At 39.9% G+C, this 17,325-nt stretch overlaps 1 long non-coding RNA gene and 1 other non-coding gene across 2 annotated transcripts; both read right to left on the bottom strand.

Annotated features, from left to right (window-relative positions):
* Positions 1 to 7,541: 7,541 nt before the first annotated feature.
* LOC117286172 lies at positions 7,542 to 7,645 on the bottom strand. Its single transcript, XR_004517324.1, has one exon. It is a non-coding gene; the product is annotated as a U6 spliceosomal RNA (small nuclear RNA).
* Positions 7,646 to 9,050: 1,405 nt separating this feature from the next.
* Positions 9,051 to 16,481, bottom strand: LOC109118678. The gene is made up of 2 exons (XR_002026042.2): positions 16,380 to 16,481; positions 9,051 to 9,221 (listed from the first exon to the last, which is right to left on the bottom strand). It is a non-coding gene; the product is annotated as an uncharacterized LOC109118678 (long non-coding RNA).
* Between the last annotated feature and the right edge of the window lie 844 nt (positions 16,482 to 17,325).

Below are 17,325 nucleotides of genomic sequence, written 5' to 3'. Positions count from 1 at the left end.
TAGGTCATGAGGGTTCTGCTTTGATGAATGAATGAATGAATGCTATCACGAGTGGGTTAGTTTCTGAGATAGTGGGTTGCTGAGAAAAATGAGTTTGTACCCCTCTCTCTTGTTTGTTTGTTTTTGAGACTGGCTTGTACTCACAATCCTACCTCAGCCTCCAGAGTTCTGAGATTACAACTCTGCATGCTCCCTACTCTCTCGTGTGTGCCCTCTTGCCTTTCAGCATTCCACATAGATGATGTAGCACGAATGCCCTTAACAGATTTCAACTTCTTGATCTGGATTCCATTGTTTTAAAAACATTTTTTATTAGTGCATAATGATTACATTCATCGTGGGGAATTGGTACGTGTACACAGTACATCTCAATTTTTTTCCTCTTCCCTTCCACCCCTGTTATTTTTAGAATTTTTTAAAACTAGCATCATATTTATTTTAAAAGTTTTTATCAAGTGAATTATCATAAACAGATTAACAGCTAGACTAACAGGCCAAAAACCATAGACAGCACATAAAATAATACTAAAGTACATTTTTAGATATATTGGCTATCCTACTTGGTTGTTTGTATTTTTCAGTACTGGGGAGTGAACCCATGGCCTCCACACCCTAACTATATCCCCAGCCCTTTTTGTTTGTTTTTATTTTGAAACAGGCCTTGCTAAATTGCCCAGGTGGAGCTTGAACTTTTGACCTAGTGTGCTGGGATTAAACTGCTTGTACCACCACACCTGGGTTCTTCTAGCTTTTTGAAATATATAGTACATTGTCATTTTCTATAGTCATCCTCTTGTGTGTACTATCTTACCAGAACTTATTTCTAACTGTAATCTAATATCCATTATTTATTTGCTAATTTTTTAAATAGTCTCTCTCTCTCTTCTTTTAGTCTTGCCTGGTAGTTCAGGCTGGCCTCGAACTCATGGAGATCCTCCTGCCTCAGCCTCTGAGTGCTGGATTACAGACATGTGCCACCACACCTGGCATCTTTCTTTCCTTACTGTATTTATGGTTTGCTTTAAATACTTGAACATATTTATACAGTTTTAAAATCATCTGTTAATTCAATCATAGCTGTCATTTCTAGATTTTTTTTTTTTTTGAGACAGGGTCTCACTGTGTAGTTCAGGCTGGCTTTGAATTCACTGTGTAGCACAAGCTTTAATAGTAGTTTTCCTTCTTTCATGTCATCTTTTTTAGCTTCCAGGTATTAGGGAGAACATGATATTTGTCTTTCTGAATTTGGCTTATTTTGCTCAACATGATGATCTCCAGATCCATCCATTTTCCAGCAAATGACAAAATTTCATTCTTTATGGATGAAAAGTACTCCACTGTTGTAGTCAGGGTTTGCAAGAGAATAGATTTAAGCAGGGACAAGGGGAAAAAATGAGAACCAAGACCTGTCATGTGAAGGTACAGGATCCCAGTAATGAATGTAACTGTACGGCATACCTAGATTATACCAATAAACTCAATTAAAAAAAAAGAAAAAGAATAGATTTAATACAGAACACATAATGTATAGGATTATTTTATAATAGTCACCCAAAAAGTCAAATGCAGAGGAGTGTGAGATCTAGCTGCAGACTAGAAACCCAAAGAAACCACTACAATGTCCCATACAAGTCCAGCTGAAGGCCAAGAGTCCAAGATAGTGTGTCATTCTTTTCCTAATTAAAGGTCTTCACTAGGAAGCTCCAAAGACCAGTGGTGGAAGCCAGAAAACCTATGCCTATGAGCTGAAGGATTTGTGCCACAGGCTGAGGGATCTATACTAGAGCCAGGAAGTGACACTCATGGTAAAGATCAGAGCTCCTGATGAGAACAGCAGCCATTCCCAGCAACACTGAGGCCCTAAGCTCCTCTGACAAGAGCAGCTAAATTCAAGTCAGGAAAGCCAACTGCAGCAAGCTTTAAAAATCAACAGTCCATGATCTTATTTTGTTGTTGTTTTGTTTTTTGGTACCGGGGATTGAATCCGGGACCTTGCGCTTTCGAGGCAGGCAGAGGTACCACTGAGCCAAATCCCTGGCCCCCCAGTGTTCTTTTTATGCCATTGGCAACAATCCTCAGGTGGGTCTTCCACACCCAGACCACGCTGATTCAGTTCAGCTGGGTGTTCCAAGTTGCCTATTAGTTAATCCTGCACATTCTACCCCTGGTCAACTTGGTGATCAGGCACGTATCCTTAAACCTGAGTCTCCAGTGGCAGATTTGTGAAAAGTTAACATATCTTGATCTCTTCAAATTTACATTAATATACACAATTCTCATGGCCCTCACTTGCACATTACAGCTTCAAATCTTAAAACTCTTTTGAGTTTCCATATGTACATAGCACTTAAAAAACAGCCTTATGCCGGGCATGGTGGTGCACGCCTGTAATCCCAGTGCTTGGGAGGCTGAGGCAGGAGGATCACTGTGAGTTGGAGACCAGCCTGGGCTACATAGTGAGTTCCAGGTCAGTCTCAACTATACAGTGAGACCCTGTCTCAAAAAACCAAAAAACAAACAAACAAACAAAACAAAACAAAACACCCTCCAAAACAAAACAGCCTTACATGTATCAACATCATATTATTATATTAAAATAATAATAGGAGAAAAAAAACAAATTATCATCCCTTGGAGCCAGGAGTTTAGCGCAGTGGTTCTGCCACCTGCCTCACAAGCACGAGGTCCCAAGTTCGATCCCCAGTACCAAAAAAAAAAAAATCACAATAGGAGAGAGCTATTAAAATCATAATCCTTGCTTCCCATTAACTTTGATAACAGGTGCAGGCACACTAAAAGTCATCCTAAGGGAATTCCTGCATTCCAGATACACTCTTCCCTTTTGGTAAAGGATTTCAGGTCATTTTTCCATTGTCCTGTTGCTTCTCAACAACCACGTTCTCTGTTTCATCCTTGCTGTCCATACCTCTGCTGGAGCCTCTTCTCTGGCCAAATGCTTCAGATCACCCTGCTGGTCTCTGCTCTTCATTTCCAACATAGATCCTGCCAACTCAGCTGTCACATCCACTATGTATATATATACTACTTTTTGCTGTTGCTGTTCTTTGAGACAGGGTCTTGCTATGTAGTTCAGGCTGGACTTGAACTCACTATGTAGCCCAGGCTGCCCTTGAATTCACAGCGATCCGCCTGCCTCAGCCTCCCTTGTCCTGGGATTACAGGCATGCTCCACCACCCCTAGTTGTTTTTAGTTTTTTGAAGAACCTCCATACTGATTTCCATAGTGGCTCTACTAATTTACATTTCTATCAGCAGTGTAGAAGAGTTCCCTCTTCCCAGCATTTTCACCAGCATTTACTGTCTTCTGTATTCATTTTTGTTTGCTTGCTTTTTGTTTTTTGTTTTGTTTGTTTATTTTTTGATACCAGGGATTGAACTTGGGACCTCGCACTTGGGAGGCAGGAGGCAGCACCACTGAGCTAAATCCCCAGCTCTGCTTTTTGGTTTTTTGAGATAGGGTCTTGCTATGGAGACCAGGCTGGCCTTGAACTCACAGTGATCCTTCTGCCTCAGTCTCCCAAGTGCTGGGATTACAGGTGTGCACCACCATGCCTGGCTATCTTCTGTATTCATGTGTTTTTTTTGTACCAGGATCTAACTTAGGATCTTTCACTTGGCAGGCAGGCATGGGGCTGCTGAGCTACATCCCCAGCCCTGTCTTGCACTTGTGAGCTGTCTTCTGTACTTTTTTTTTTTTTTTTTTTTTTTTTTTTTTTGGTACTGGGGATCAAACTCAGGTCCTTGCGCATACGAGGCAGGTGGCAGCACCACTGAGCGAAATCCCCAGCTCTTTTCCTGGGCACCCCTCAGATGGTAGCCATTCTGATTATGGTGAGATGGAATCTCATGTAGTTTTGATTTGTATTTTTCTAGTGGCTAAGACAGCAAACATTTTCATTTTTGTATATATATTTATGTATATATGCACATATATATATATATATATATATATGTAACTGAGCTACATCCCTCAACCCTTTAAAAAATTTTTTCAGGTGTGGGCCAGGGATTTAGTGCAGTGGTATCATTCCTGTCTTGCAATTACGAGGTCCTGAGTTCAATCCCTGGTACCAAAAAAAAAAATTTTTTTTTTTTTTTTTTTGGTCAGGTGTGGTAATACATGCCTATAAGCCCAGCACTCAGTAAGCTGGGGCAGGTGGGTTGCCATGAGTTCAAGTCCAGCCTGTACTACATAGTGAGACCCTTTCTCAAAAATAAATAAAATTAAAAATTTTTGAGACAAGGTCACCAAAGTGCCCAGGTTGGGCTCTAATTTACAATCCTCCTACTTCAGTCTCCCAGAATGCTGGGATTTCAGGTGTGAGTCACCATGGCTGGCCATTTTTTCATATACTTATTGGTCATTTGTTTTGTTTTTGAGACATGGTCTCTCTTTGTGGTTTACACTGACCTTGAACTTACTATGTAGCCCAGGCCAGTCTCAAACTCATGGTGATCCTCCTGCCTCAGCCTCTCAAGTGCTGAGATTGCAGGCATGTGCCACCATACCCAGCTATACTTCTTTTAAGAAGTATCTGTTCAATTCCTTTGCCCGTTTATTGATTGAACTATGATTTTTTTGGTGTTCAGTTTTTTGAGTTCTTTATATATTCTAGATAGTAACCATCTATTGAAAGAGTAGCTGACATAGATTTTTTTCCCCCATTCTGTATGCAGTCTCTTTATTCTGTTGGTTGTTTTTCTTGCTGTGCAGAAACTTTTTGATTTGATGTAGTACCACTTGTTGATTCTTGCCTTTACTTCCTGAGCTGTAGAGTCCTATTCAGGAAGTCTTTGCCTGTGCCTGTGACTTCATGTTTCCCCTGTGTTTTCTTTCAGCAGTTCAAAGTTTCAGGTCTTATGCCTAGATCTTTGATCCATTTTGAGCTTATTTTTGTATAGGATGAGAGATAAGGATCTAGTTTCAATTGTCTGCAAGTGGGAATTCAATTTTCCCAGCTCCATTTATTAGAGTCTGTCTTTTCTCCAACATATAACTTTGGCTCCTTTGTCCAGAATCGAATGGCTGTTGTTGTGTGTTTGTTTCTTTACCCTCTATTTTTGTGCCAGCACCAAGCTCTTTTTGTTACTATGGTTTGTAGTATAATTTGAAATCTGGTATTGTCAATACCCATAATGCCTTGAGGCTTGCTCCCCCCGTTCCCCCAGCTTGTTGTTTTTGCTCAGGATTGCTTTGACTATTTTAGGTCTTTTGTATTTCCAAATGATTTAAAAAACATTTTTTTTTTTTGAGACAGGGTCTAGTTCTGTAAAGAATGTCGTTGAAATTTTGATGGAGATTGCATTGAATCTGTAATGTGCTTTTGTTAATATAGCCATTTCAACAGCATTAATTTTATCAATCCATGAACACAGGAAGTCTTTTCATCTTCTACGGTCTTCTTCAATTTCTTTCTTCAGTGTTCTGAAATTTTCACTGTAGAGATCTTTCACTCCCTTGGCTAGTTTGACGCTTGGGATTTTCAGAAAAGCTGTTGTGAATGGAGTTTCTTTCTTAGCTAGTCCACTTAAACTATTGATCTTTCAATGTTGATTTCATATCCTGCCACTTTGCTGAATTTATCAGCTCTGCAAGTTTTGGTGGAGTCTTTTTGGGGAGGTTATCAGACCTTGCACTTGCCAGGCAGGCATGGTACCACTCAGTTAAATCCCTAGCCCTTTTGATGGAGTCTAGGGTTTGCTAAATATAGGATGAGCCGGGTGTGGTGGCATATGCCTGCAATCCCAGCACTAGATCCCAGCCTGTAATCACAGGCTGAGGCAGGAGGATTGCTTCGAGTTTAAAGCCAGCCTGGACTACATAGCAAGACCCTGTCTCTAAATCAATCAATCAATAAGTAAAGGATACCATCTGTGAAGAAAGATAGTTTGACTTATAGTCTTTTCCGATTTGTATCCCATTTACTGTATCACTCCCTCTTGCCTAATTGTTTTAGGTAACATTTCAAGTACATTGAATAGGAATGGTGGGGTTTTAAGTTTTTCTATTCTCGTATTTTATTTTTAAATTTTATTTTGATACAGAGTCTCCCTTTGTAGTCCAAGCTGTTCTTGAACGATGTAGCCCAGGCTGGCCTGGAACTCATGGCAGTCCTCCTGCCTTAGGTTCTCAAGTACCAGGTTCGCAGGCTTCATTCATTTTATAATTCCCTAGCCTTTGTTCTTTATCTGGTAATTGATTTTTGTCCACTTTTATAGTCTCACTTCTCATTCACGCTATGCAGCCTATCGCTCAGCCAAAGACTCACAGGACCTCTCTGAAAACCTGTAGAGCTATTCCTTTGTATAGCTCCTTTCCTCCAGTACTCTTGTTCCCCAAACTCTGATCTTTGTCCTCTCAACTCAGCATACCACTACTCTCTGCTTGTGTTTCCCTTTCCTGTGCTGTCGTCTGGAAAGTATCTCTAGGAAGTTAGTTGGAATAATTAAAAGGCTCACCTTATTTGTTTCCTTTTCTCAGAGGTCACAATTCTGTGCTTCCTTTTGCTCAATATCTGAAAATAAGTTGTCTGATATGAGTTGTATACTTGTTTTTTTTTAGTACCAGGGCTTGAACTCAGGAGCTTGTGCTTGCAAGGTAGGCACAGTGCCACTTTCAATTTTTTTTTAATGGTGGGAGGGCTCATCACATACTAGTTATTTTGTCTCACACACACACACACACACACACACACACACACTCGCACACGATATATATCAGGAATTTAGCTCAGTGTGGTTCATCTGCCTGCCTTGCAAGTGCAAGGTCCCAAGTTTGATTCCCTGTACAAAACCAAACCTCACCAAACAAAAGAAACCTATAGCCAAAAATGTAAACAACTCAAGTATTCATGAATAGATCAGTGGTTAAACTGGGTGTGGTGGTACATATCTGTAATCCCAGCATTTGGGAGGCTGAGGCAGGAGGATTGCCGTGAGTTCAAGGCCAGCCGGGCTACATAGTGAAACCCTATCTCAAAAAAGAAAAAAAAAAAAGCTTAAGATTTTGTTACTGTTTTGGTACTGGGGATCGAACATAAGGCTTTGTGAATGATCACCAAGTGCTCTACCACTGAGTTAACCTCAGCTCTCTGGGGATTGAACTTGGGTCCTTGCGCTTGCAAGGCAGGCCACTGAACCGCTGAGCTGAATCCCCAGCCTTCAGCCCTCTTTTCTATAATTTTGATGTTTTAAATTTTTTACAATAAACATTCATTATTTAAATTTAAAAGTACAAGAGAGATTATTTAAAAATATTTTGTTCATCCGTTAGAGCTCAGCTGATAATAGTGAACTGTTTTTAGAGTCTTTGAACTGAAGTTAGTATCTTCCCTATCCACATTTTATATGGAGTTTTCTTTGTTGAAATTGTTTCTGAGCTTGCCCCAGCTCCCCTGCTGAGCATCAGTGAGACTGACCCATTGCCTACATCCGGGCTATCGTTATTTCAGCTGGATTTGATTCACAGTCTGTGACTCAGGCCAGAACACTCGGGTCCTGGGGTGACTTTCTTTCTTTCTTTCAATACGGAAGGCTTCATGAATTTGCGTGTCATCCTTGTGCAGGGACCATGCTAATCTCTGTATCATTCCAATGTTAGTACATGTGCTGCCGAAGCAAGCACTGGGGTGACTTATTTCTTTTCTTTTGTTTTTTAGGGGTCCTGGGATTGAACTCTAGTCCTTGTGCTTGTGAGGCAGGCAGTGGAACCACTGAGCTAAATCCCTGGCCCCTGGGTGACTTCTTTTTTTCTGTTTTTTCGTTTTTGTTTTTTTTGAGACAGGGTCTCACTGTGTAGTTGAAACTGACCTGGAACTCACTATGTAGTCCAGGCTGGTCTCGAACTCACAGCGATCCTTCTGCCTCAGCCTCCCGAGTGCTGGGATTACAGGCGTGCGCCACCACCACTCCCAGCTCCCCCGGGGTGATTTATTTCTAACGCTAATAATACTTGAGTGAATTTTTTTGGTACGGGGGTTTGAATTCAGGTCCTTGCGCTTGCAAGGCAGGCCACCGAACCGCTGAGCTAAATCCCGGGCCCCTTGAGTGAATTTTTTTAACTCAGGATTTACAAACAAAGGAAGTTACTGAGAGAATAACACTAGTATAAACTACTTATATAATCATAAAGCAATTAATGTAGACACAAGTAGCACTCATTTCAGGTGTGGTTTTGTTTACTCCAACTCCCTTCTGCCTAGAGTTTTTCTTCTTGGGTGGCAAACTTGTAATTGGATTGTGAAAACTATCATATCTCATAACAATATTGGAGAGAGTAATGTGCCTGCCATAACACTCCTAAAACACTGAAACACAGTAGTAAATTCAATGAATTATTCCTGTAGGACGGTCCTCTACATGGGAGTAAAAATAAGACATCTTAATTATGTCCAAATCCTTGAGTCCTTCTATTTAGTACATAATGTAATACAATATAAAAGTTTGTTGAATGCATCTAGTCCCTAGGGTTTGAATCAAACCACCTGGTTTCAAATCTCAGTTCTTCGTGCCCTAGGCAAAACACTTCATTTCTCTGAATATTACTCTTCTTCACTATAAACATGAAAATGATGATAAAACTTAACATGTTATGAGAATGAAATGAGATCATGAATATGGAGGCACTTTATAAACTCTAAACTGTCCTATGGTAAATTAGATGTGATAATGAAGATTTGAAATAAAGAGAGCTGATGGTGGCCGGGAGTGGTGGTGCATGCCTGTAATCCCAGCACTCGGGAGTCTGAGGCAGGAGGATCACTGTGAGTTCAAGACCAGCCTGAGCAACAAAGAGTGTTCCAGGTCAGTCTTGACTACATAGTGAGACCCTGTCTCAAAAAACAAAAAATAAAAAACAAAAAACAAAAACAAAAAAAGAGAGAGAGAGCTGATGGTAAAAATCATGGACTAGCCAGAAGATATAATACTCAGGTATATATTTTCCAAGAGACCTGAACAAGATGGTATTTATTTATTTATTTGTTTTCTTGGTGTCTTTGCCATAGCCACAGTGTTGACAGTATTAGTGTTGCAAAAGATGGTATTTATTTATTTGTTTTCTTGGTGTCTTTGCCATAGCCACAGTGTTGACAGTATTAGTGTTGCTGCAGGAGTAGACATCTGATTTTGTAGGCATGGAGAGAAGATCCAACTCTGAATGTCTGGGATAGAAAGCACTTTGTTCCCCATCTCTTAATGTCCTGAAATATCCATTTCATTGCAAAGAAAGAAATCAAATTAAGGGATAAGCACAGGAAGATGTCATATCTAATTTTGCTAAGTCCTGAGAGAACATCACAATGTAGCAAAAACATATGTTCAATTTTTCAAAATAAAATTTTGATATTTTGATATGAAAAATACAGGATATTTGTACAAGGATGACTAGTTTAAATTGTAAATAAAGATTGACAAACTATGAGATTTTATTAAAAAAAGAAATGAAAACCATGCAATATTTAACCTTCTGTGTCTGATTTTTTTCACAGCATTATGGTCTCAAGATGTACTCAACCAAATGTCTCTAATTTTTTTTAGAATGACAATTTTTATTCGAAAACATATTTCCAAGTGCATAAAACAAGGATATATGTTAAAGATGCTTAAAATTTTCTCACTTTTTTGTGGTGGGGATTATTTTTGAGACAGGGTCTTGCTGTGTAGTTTGGGCTGGGTTTGAACTCGCTATGTTGCCCAGGCTGGCCTTGAATTTGCAGTGACCCTTCTGCCTCAGCTTCCCTTGTGCTGGGATTAAGGACATGTGCCATCATGCCCAGCATAAAAATTGATCGCTTTTTCTGTGAAAGCTAAATATACATTTATCCTACAACCCAACTGTTCTATTGTTAGGGATATTCTGAAGAAAAATGAAAACATATAGTTCCAAAAGGACACAGGCATTCATAGCAGCTCTGTTCATAATAGCCCCGAAGAAAAAAGTATCTATCCATCAAAAACTGAATGGATGGGCCAAGGATTTAGCTCAGTTGTGCTGCTCCTGCCTCACAAGCACAAGGTCCTGAGTTTAATTCCTGGTACCAAACAACAACAACAACAACAAAATGAATGGATGAATGCATAATACCATATTCATATTGTGGAGATAACTAGAAATGAATCAATTACTAGATTATATAACAAAATAAATAAAGCTCATAAATATTATCTTGAAACAAGCCAGACACAAAAAGCATTACAGTTCACGGAGCTCTGTGGCATGGAGCAAAAGGATGAAAGATTGCTCAGAGTCAATATGCAATCCATCTTTCCAGGGGGTCCAGAGAGGCTGCCATTAACTGTGAGAGAGTCTGATAAGGACGGCCCCAAATTGAAGCCTCTGTGGCTATTGATAGTACCAGGAAGCAAGGATAAAAGAGTAATGAAGGGTTTCTGGGCAGGAACTCACATACGGGACAGGGGAAGGTCAGGGTGGTCTGTTAAAAGACTGACCTTTGCCAATCTAAATGATAAATTGGAGTATGGGAGAGGACAAAGGCCAGAGCATTCATTCCTTAAAACAATGTGTTTGTTTCTACTTGGACTGGTGGCCCTGTAGGTCATTTTAAATGTCTACTATGCATTCTAGGAGGTTTGGGGGATGTGGCTCCAAAAGTCCCTTACCTCTGCATATCCATCATACACACCTCTTGCCAGTGCCCCCACAAAAAGGTCTATTGTATGGTTGTATTTGTTTGTTTATTATTTTATTGTTTTTCTGAGCCACGGTCAGAATATATATGGTCCTGGTTCTACTCAAACTCTCCATCCTACTGCTTCAGCCTCCCGAGCGCTGGAACTATGGGCACGCAACACCACATCCATCATGTATAGTTGCACTTATATGAAGTTCAACAACAAGCAAAATCACAAGTTTTTTGTTGTTGTTGTTGTTTGTTCTGCAGTACTGGGGATTGAACTCAGGACCTTGTGCTTGCAAGGCAGGGTTGGCCCCACTGAGCTAAATCCTTGGCCAAAATGACAAGATTTTATGGATAGAAAAATAGAATACCTTTGATGGGGTACAGACTGGGAAAGAACATATAGAACAATTATGAAATGCCTGAAACAGCCCATATTTTGAACTGAGTGATAGTTTTATCAGTTAATACATAGATTTAAAAATTCAAGCTTTTAAAATAAGGTTAGTGTACTTTATATATTTTATTATATGTATATTATCCTTCAATTTAATAATGTACTGAAAATATGTACTAATAAAAGCCCCCAAAAATCTGCTAACCAAATTTTGTGTTAAGCACAAACAATCTACAATGGAAAAGGAGACCTGAGACATCCAGAGTCAGGTCCCCCACAGAACTTCTTTCAGCAATGCTTGGAACTCCATAGCAGTGCAGTCAGGAGTCAGCAAAATGTTGGGCCAGTGAGGCACTTGAAGATGGAAGGCTTGAAGATTTAACATTCCACCTGGGAAGTTATGGCTTAAGACATATACTCTTTTGGAGCTAAGAGGAGACAATAACCCCAAATTAGCTTAGATTCCCAAGCAGACTAATTTTAGGCCCTGCATGGCTGAACTCTCTCCAAACCAATTAAAAGGACCCCTACTGGGCATGGTGGCACATGCCTGTAATCCCAGCACTCAGGAGATTGAGGCAGGAGGATCACTGTGAGATTGAGACCAGCCTGGGCTACATAGTGAGTTCCAGAGCAGTCTGAACTACATAGTGAGACCCTGTCTCAACCTCCGCCCCCCAAAAAAGAAAAAGGACCCCAAAGGGCATGGGTAAATTCCTGAACACTGTGATTTCACTCTGTCTTCTATGTTTTAGCCTTCTGAAAAAGATGTGTCAGTTTTTCCTAAATTTACAGTAAGCAGGGTCTGATGTGCCTCTGGAGGTTGAGAGCATAAGATAGCACTTTGGAAATTCCTTCTGATTTGACAACACTATTTAGATTTAGATTTTGTTTTTTTTTCTTTTTTACCTCTTTTACCTCTTACCCAAGAACAGACATGGTGGCAATCACATAAGGGTGTTCTAGGATGCCTGTTGCTTTTTTCACCTGGGATGCTGATTACAATTAAAAACCACAGGATAAGAAGAAAAAAGATGTGAAGATCATGCTATTCACCAAAATATGATGCTGAATATCATGCTATTCACTGTGTGTGGCTCCAAAAGTCTACTTTTCTGGGAAGTGTGACAGTAACCCTGTGAGGTCATCCTCTGAGTTTGCAGGACCAGATCCATTGCCCAGAAGAAGTTAATATAAAGAAGGACAACATATGTCACAAAATGAACACAATGAGATAAAGTCCAGGGGCCAGCACAGTCCTACCATATATATATGTATATATATTTGTTTGTTTTCTTTTGAGACAGGGTCTCACTGTGTAGTTGAGACTGACCTGGAACTCACTATGTAGCCCAGGCTGGTCTCGAACTCACAGTGATCCTCCTGCCTCAGCCTCTCAAGTGCTGGGATTACAGGCGTGTACCACCATGCCTGGCTAGGATAAAATTTTAATGTAAAATCACATGCTGGTATGGGAGGGCAGGTTATTGCTTTACTATTTCTTTTCTTTCTCCTTGCCTGCATTTAATTATCAATGAGCACACAAGGCCTTAGAAAGAGATTAGAAAGAAAAGGGAAGGAAGAGAAAGCACTGGGTGAGCCCCTCTAAGATTTGGTGTCCAGGCACTGGAATATAGCAATATGAGGAAGAGAAGAAGGGAAGTGGCTCCCCTGGACTCAATAAGGATCTCGAATGAGAACTGAAGCTCACAGGGAGAATGAAAACTTCAACACAGAAGAAGGAGGTGGCAAGTGACACTTTCTCCCCGAGCCCTGACTCACTCCAAGGGAAGGGTGGTTCGAACCTGCAGACACACAATGACTACTGGTGACCCTAGAGTCCTCTGTGGAAAAGCACACCAGTGGAACAGAGTGGACTGCAGTGGACTCAGTGGACTGCAGTGGATAGTGAGTTAGGTTCACAAGTCCCCCAGGAGAGGGCAGTGGGCTGGTAGCCCTCTTGAAGGGCCAGTTGAGCTTGGAACTCAGCAGCTGTGGGCTGTCTTCATCAGGGTGAAGCAGAACCCAGTTCAAATTGGCATAAGGTCAAGGAGCCAAGCTCAAGCCAGTAGGAGACACAGAGTATTGCAGGCTGAACAAATTAGGTTCCAGCCTCACAGAAACCAGCCTGCACTTCAGAACTAGAGGTGCAGGCTTGCTGGGATTATTCACTACCTAGTAATCTATGGCCAGCTTGCTGGGACTAATCAACATGGACCTGGGCTCTGTGTGCCCAGTTTGTCTGCCAGTGACAGCAGAAATGCCTTGAAGTGGACATTTTTTTGGTTCTTATTTTCCTCCTTTTCTTGTTTTTACTTTGTTTTCTTTTTTCTTGATCTTGTTTTTATATAAGTGTGAACATTGTTTCTAGTTTTTGTTGTCATTGTTCTGATATGTTCCTATTTTTATTTCTTCCTTCTCTTTCTTTCCTACTTCTTTACCAGTTCCCCAAAGTTTGTGTAATCTTCCTTTGTCCTTCAGCCTTGCTTTGAATCTCTTCCCTTTTTTCTATTTCTCTATTTTTCTCCACTAACTCCTTTCGAAATGTCTCCTCTGAAGGTAAAATTGCCATGCTGAGGGAATATTTACCGTGTACAATTTTCTAATTTGTTTTAGATTTTGTTATATAACCACAAATCTGGTTCATATGGTTAAAGATGGCAAATCAATAGTTACCACTATTTGTCATTTTCTAGGCTCTGTTCAAAGCTATTGTTATTGCTGATTGTACTACTTTAGCCAAGGTGACATAATTGTTCTAACCAGTTATTCTTCCTGGTACACCAAGACTGAGATTGCCTAAGGGTCATAAACAATACTATAGACTAAAAAACAAAAACAGAAACAAACAAACAAAACCCTTATAGACGAGTACCAAAGAACCAGGGGCTAGGCCAAATAGGCAGCAACTTCTCATTCCCAATAAATTGAAGAGATAGGATCTTGTAACAGACTCAAAACCTGAAAGCAAGCTATGCCTGGAAGGAATCTCTGAGAAGTAGTCATTCCTAAGGGTTCTAAATACTAGAAATACAGAAAAGCAAAACAAAACAAAAAAAACCAAACCCAAAACAAAAAACAACTACTTGTCATATGAAATTTACAATAATCAATCCAGGAATTAAATTTTAAAAAGAAAAGAAAAAAAAAAGGAGAAGACACTTAAGCAAGATAGAGCCCCAAACTTCCAACTCACCAAAGGTAAGCCCAGGGAGCGATGAGATGAAACAATTGGAAACCTATCCACCTGGACTCTTTGAAGTGGTAACAGTAGAAATAACAAAGCAGATGAATGAGGCTCTAGAAAAAATCAAATCAGAAATAGTTTCTTGGGAAACTACAGAGATGATGACCATAATGAAAGCCATGATTAGTGACTGTAGAGCAGATACAGATTTAAAAAAAATAAAAGAGGAGCCCAGGAAAATGCTAGATACCATGAATGCCCAACATAGGGAAGAAACAGATTCAAACAGATATCCAGGAGATTAAAAATTCCATTGAAAGTATCTGCAGCAGAATGAGCCAATGTGAGGTTAGAATATCAGATATAGAAGATAGGATTACAGTTAGTGACTGTGAAAAGAAAGATCTCTTCAAATAACAAGGGACCACAAAAAATCAATCCAACAGCTCTTAGATGATGCAAAGAAGAATAATATAAGATTGATTGGAATCAATGAAAAAGTGGGAGATGGTGCAAATGACATAAAAAAACCCATTCACAGAAGTAATGGCAGAAAACTCCCCAAGCAGGGAAAAAGAATTTGAGATACAGATGAGTAAGGCATGTAGAATTCCAATTAGCCATAATAATTTAAAAAAAAACTACATCAAGGCATATAATAGTCAAGATTCCAGAAATTCATCACAATAACAGAATATTAAAAGCTATTTGAGAAAAGAAACAAATAGCCTATCAGAAAGCCCATAAATCAGCATTTCAAAATGTTCTGAAGGACATTCTAGACTACAACTCCATGAACCCCAATAGAATGAATCCACTAGGCAAGGAAAGCAATTCAATATGTGTGGGGGAGCCAACAACACGAAAATAACATTACAAAGATAAGTCAATATATATCAGTTAGGCTTTCCACATGTTGAAGATTGAAACCAGTTTGATATCTTTCACCACACACTAACCTAAAATTGAAATGGATAAAAATCTAAATATTAAAGCAAAAACATTAAATCTTCTGGAAGAGAGAATAGGTAGAATGCTTGAGGATATAGGCAAAGACTTCATGAACAAAACCCAGATCACATGGGAAATACTACAAGGAATCAACAACTAGGACTTCATCTTATTTAATAGTTTTTGGACCATAAGTGAAACCACCAACAGAGTGAAGAGACAAGCCACAGCATGGGAAAAACTTTGCCAGCTATTCCTCAGACAGAGGACTACTATCTAGAATATGAAGGGAACTAAAAAAATCAGACCACCAAATTTAAAGACCCAATCCAAAAATGGGCACCTGAAATAAACATGCACTTCTCAGATGAAGAAGTAGAAATAGCAAATAAATATATGAAAAAATGTTCAATATCCCTGGTCATTTGAGTGGTGTAAATTAAAACAATGCTGAGATTCCATCTCACTCCAGAAAGAATGGCTATTATAAAGAAATCAACCAACAAGAAATTCTGGCATGCTGTTGGGAAAAAGGAACACTTCTCCACTGTTGGTAAGAGTGTAGACTGGTGCAACCACCATGGAAATAAGTCTAGAGATTCCTCAAAAAACTAAAACTGGGCTGGGGATTTGGCTCAGTGGTTCCGCTGCTAGCCTTGCAAAGTGCAAGGACCCAAGTTTGATCCCCAGTACCGAAATAGACAAAACAAAACAAAACAATGCCCCCAAAACTAAAACTATGGGTTCCATTCAACCCAGCTATTCCCCTCTTGGTATCTTCCTAAAAGAATTTTTAAAAATCACACCATAATTTATGCACACTCATGTTTATAGCCTAATACAATGGCTTACTACTGTACTAAATAGTACAATGGATTACTACTCCTAAAGAAGGATAGGCTCGAGATATTTCTAGGTAAATGGATGCACCTTGAGACCATACTTAAGTGAGATAAATCAGACACACATGTTTAAATATCTCATTGTTTCTCTGGTGTGAGAAACTGAGAGTGGAAATAAGAACCAAAATGTACAATAGATATTGGGAAATGGGAAGAAAATGTTCAAATGAGGAGAACAAGGGAGGGGGAAGAGGAATAAAAAAGAGAACAAGGAAGAAAAGAGAATGAAAGGAAAAAAGAGTACTATGCAAGCTAAAAGTTTGATTTTACTGTTGTTTGTGTACCTGAATATGCTTGGTCAGTAAGTGCCTTTGTTTCTGTTGATGAGACAAAATACCTGACACCTAAATTTAAAGGAGGAGAAGTTTATTGCAGCTCACAGTTCATAGAAGTTTCAGTTCATAGCCAGGTGGTTCCAAGGCAAGGTGGCATAGCAGAGGGGCACTGAAGAAGAGAAATAGTTCATGGTGTGGAAAGCCAAAGGCAGCAAGTAGCAAGCAACGCATTTCAGATTCAGCCACCTTTGAAAAAGACTGCATGAGGCTTTCGAGGGGCATCTGGACGCAAGCCACAACCTTTCACCCAGCCCCACAAAGACTCATGCACATTCCTATATGCAAAAGGCAATCCATCTCAAAGAGTTGCCAAAGTCCTAAAAGTTTCAGCATTGCTGAAAGTCTAAAGTCTTCTCTGAGATTTAAGTAAATTGTTAGCTGCAAGCCCCTGTACAAATGAAAAGAAAGTTAAATGCTTTCAACATCCAATGGCACAAGATAGACTTTTCCATTCCAAAGGTTACAAACAGGGGGGATGCAAAGGAATGGAACCAAAGCAAGTCCAAAATCCAGGACAGCAAACATTAAATCCCACAGTTCCACTTTCATCATCCTCAGAAATCTGTGGCAATTGTAACCTCCAAAGAGCTTGGGTGGCTCTTCCCTTAGGGTACTTCTGGTGGTTGTAGCTCCCAAGGCTTCTCTTTTGGGGGTGATTCTGCTTCCTCTTTACAGTTTTCCTGAGGCAATGCACAATACTGGCTTCTCCAAACTTTTGGGATTTCCATTGCACCTTTGGCTTCACACTCACAGCTTCACACACTGCCCTCTCAGGGACACACTGCCTGGCCTACCAGGCCTTCTTCTGAAATCTGGGTGAAAGCCTTTCTAACCCTACAACTCTTCCATTCTGCATGCATGCAGATGATGCCAACGTCTGCTGCCAGCTGGAGCA

Source organism: Fukomys damarensis, unplaced genomic scaffold, assembly GCF_012274545.1.
Source record: "Fukomys damarensis isolate Sample0158 unplaced genomic scaffold, DMR_v1.0_HiC HiC_scaffold_15, whole genome shotgun sequence".
NCBI classification, from domain to species: Eukaryota; Metazoa; Chordata; class Mammalia; order Rodentia; family Bathyergidae; genus Fukomys; species Fukomys damarensis.
The sequence above is the reverse complement of the archived record's forward strand: the minus strand, read 5'-3'. Positions and strand labels throughout refer to the sequence as shown.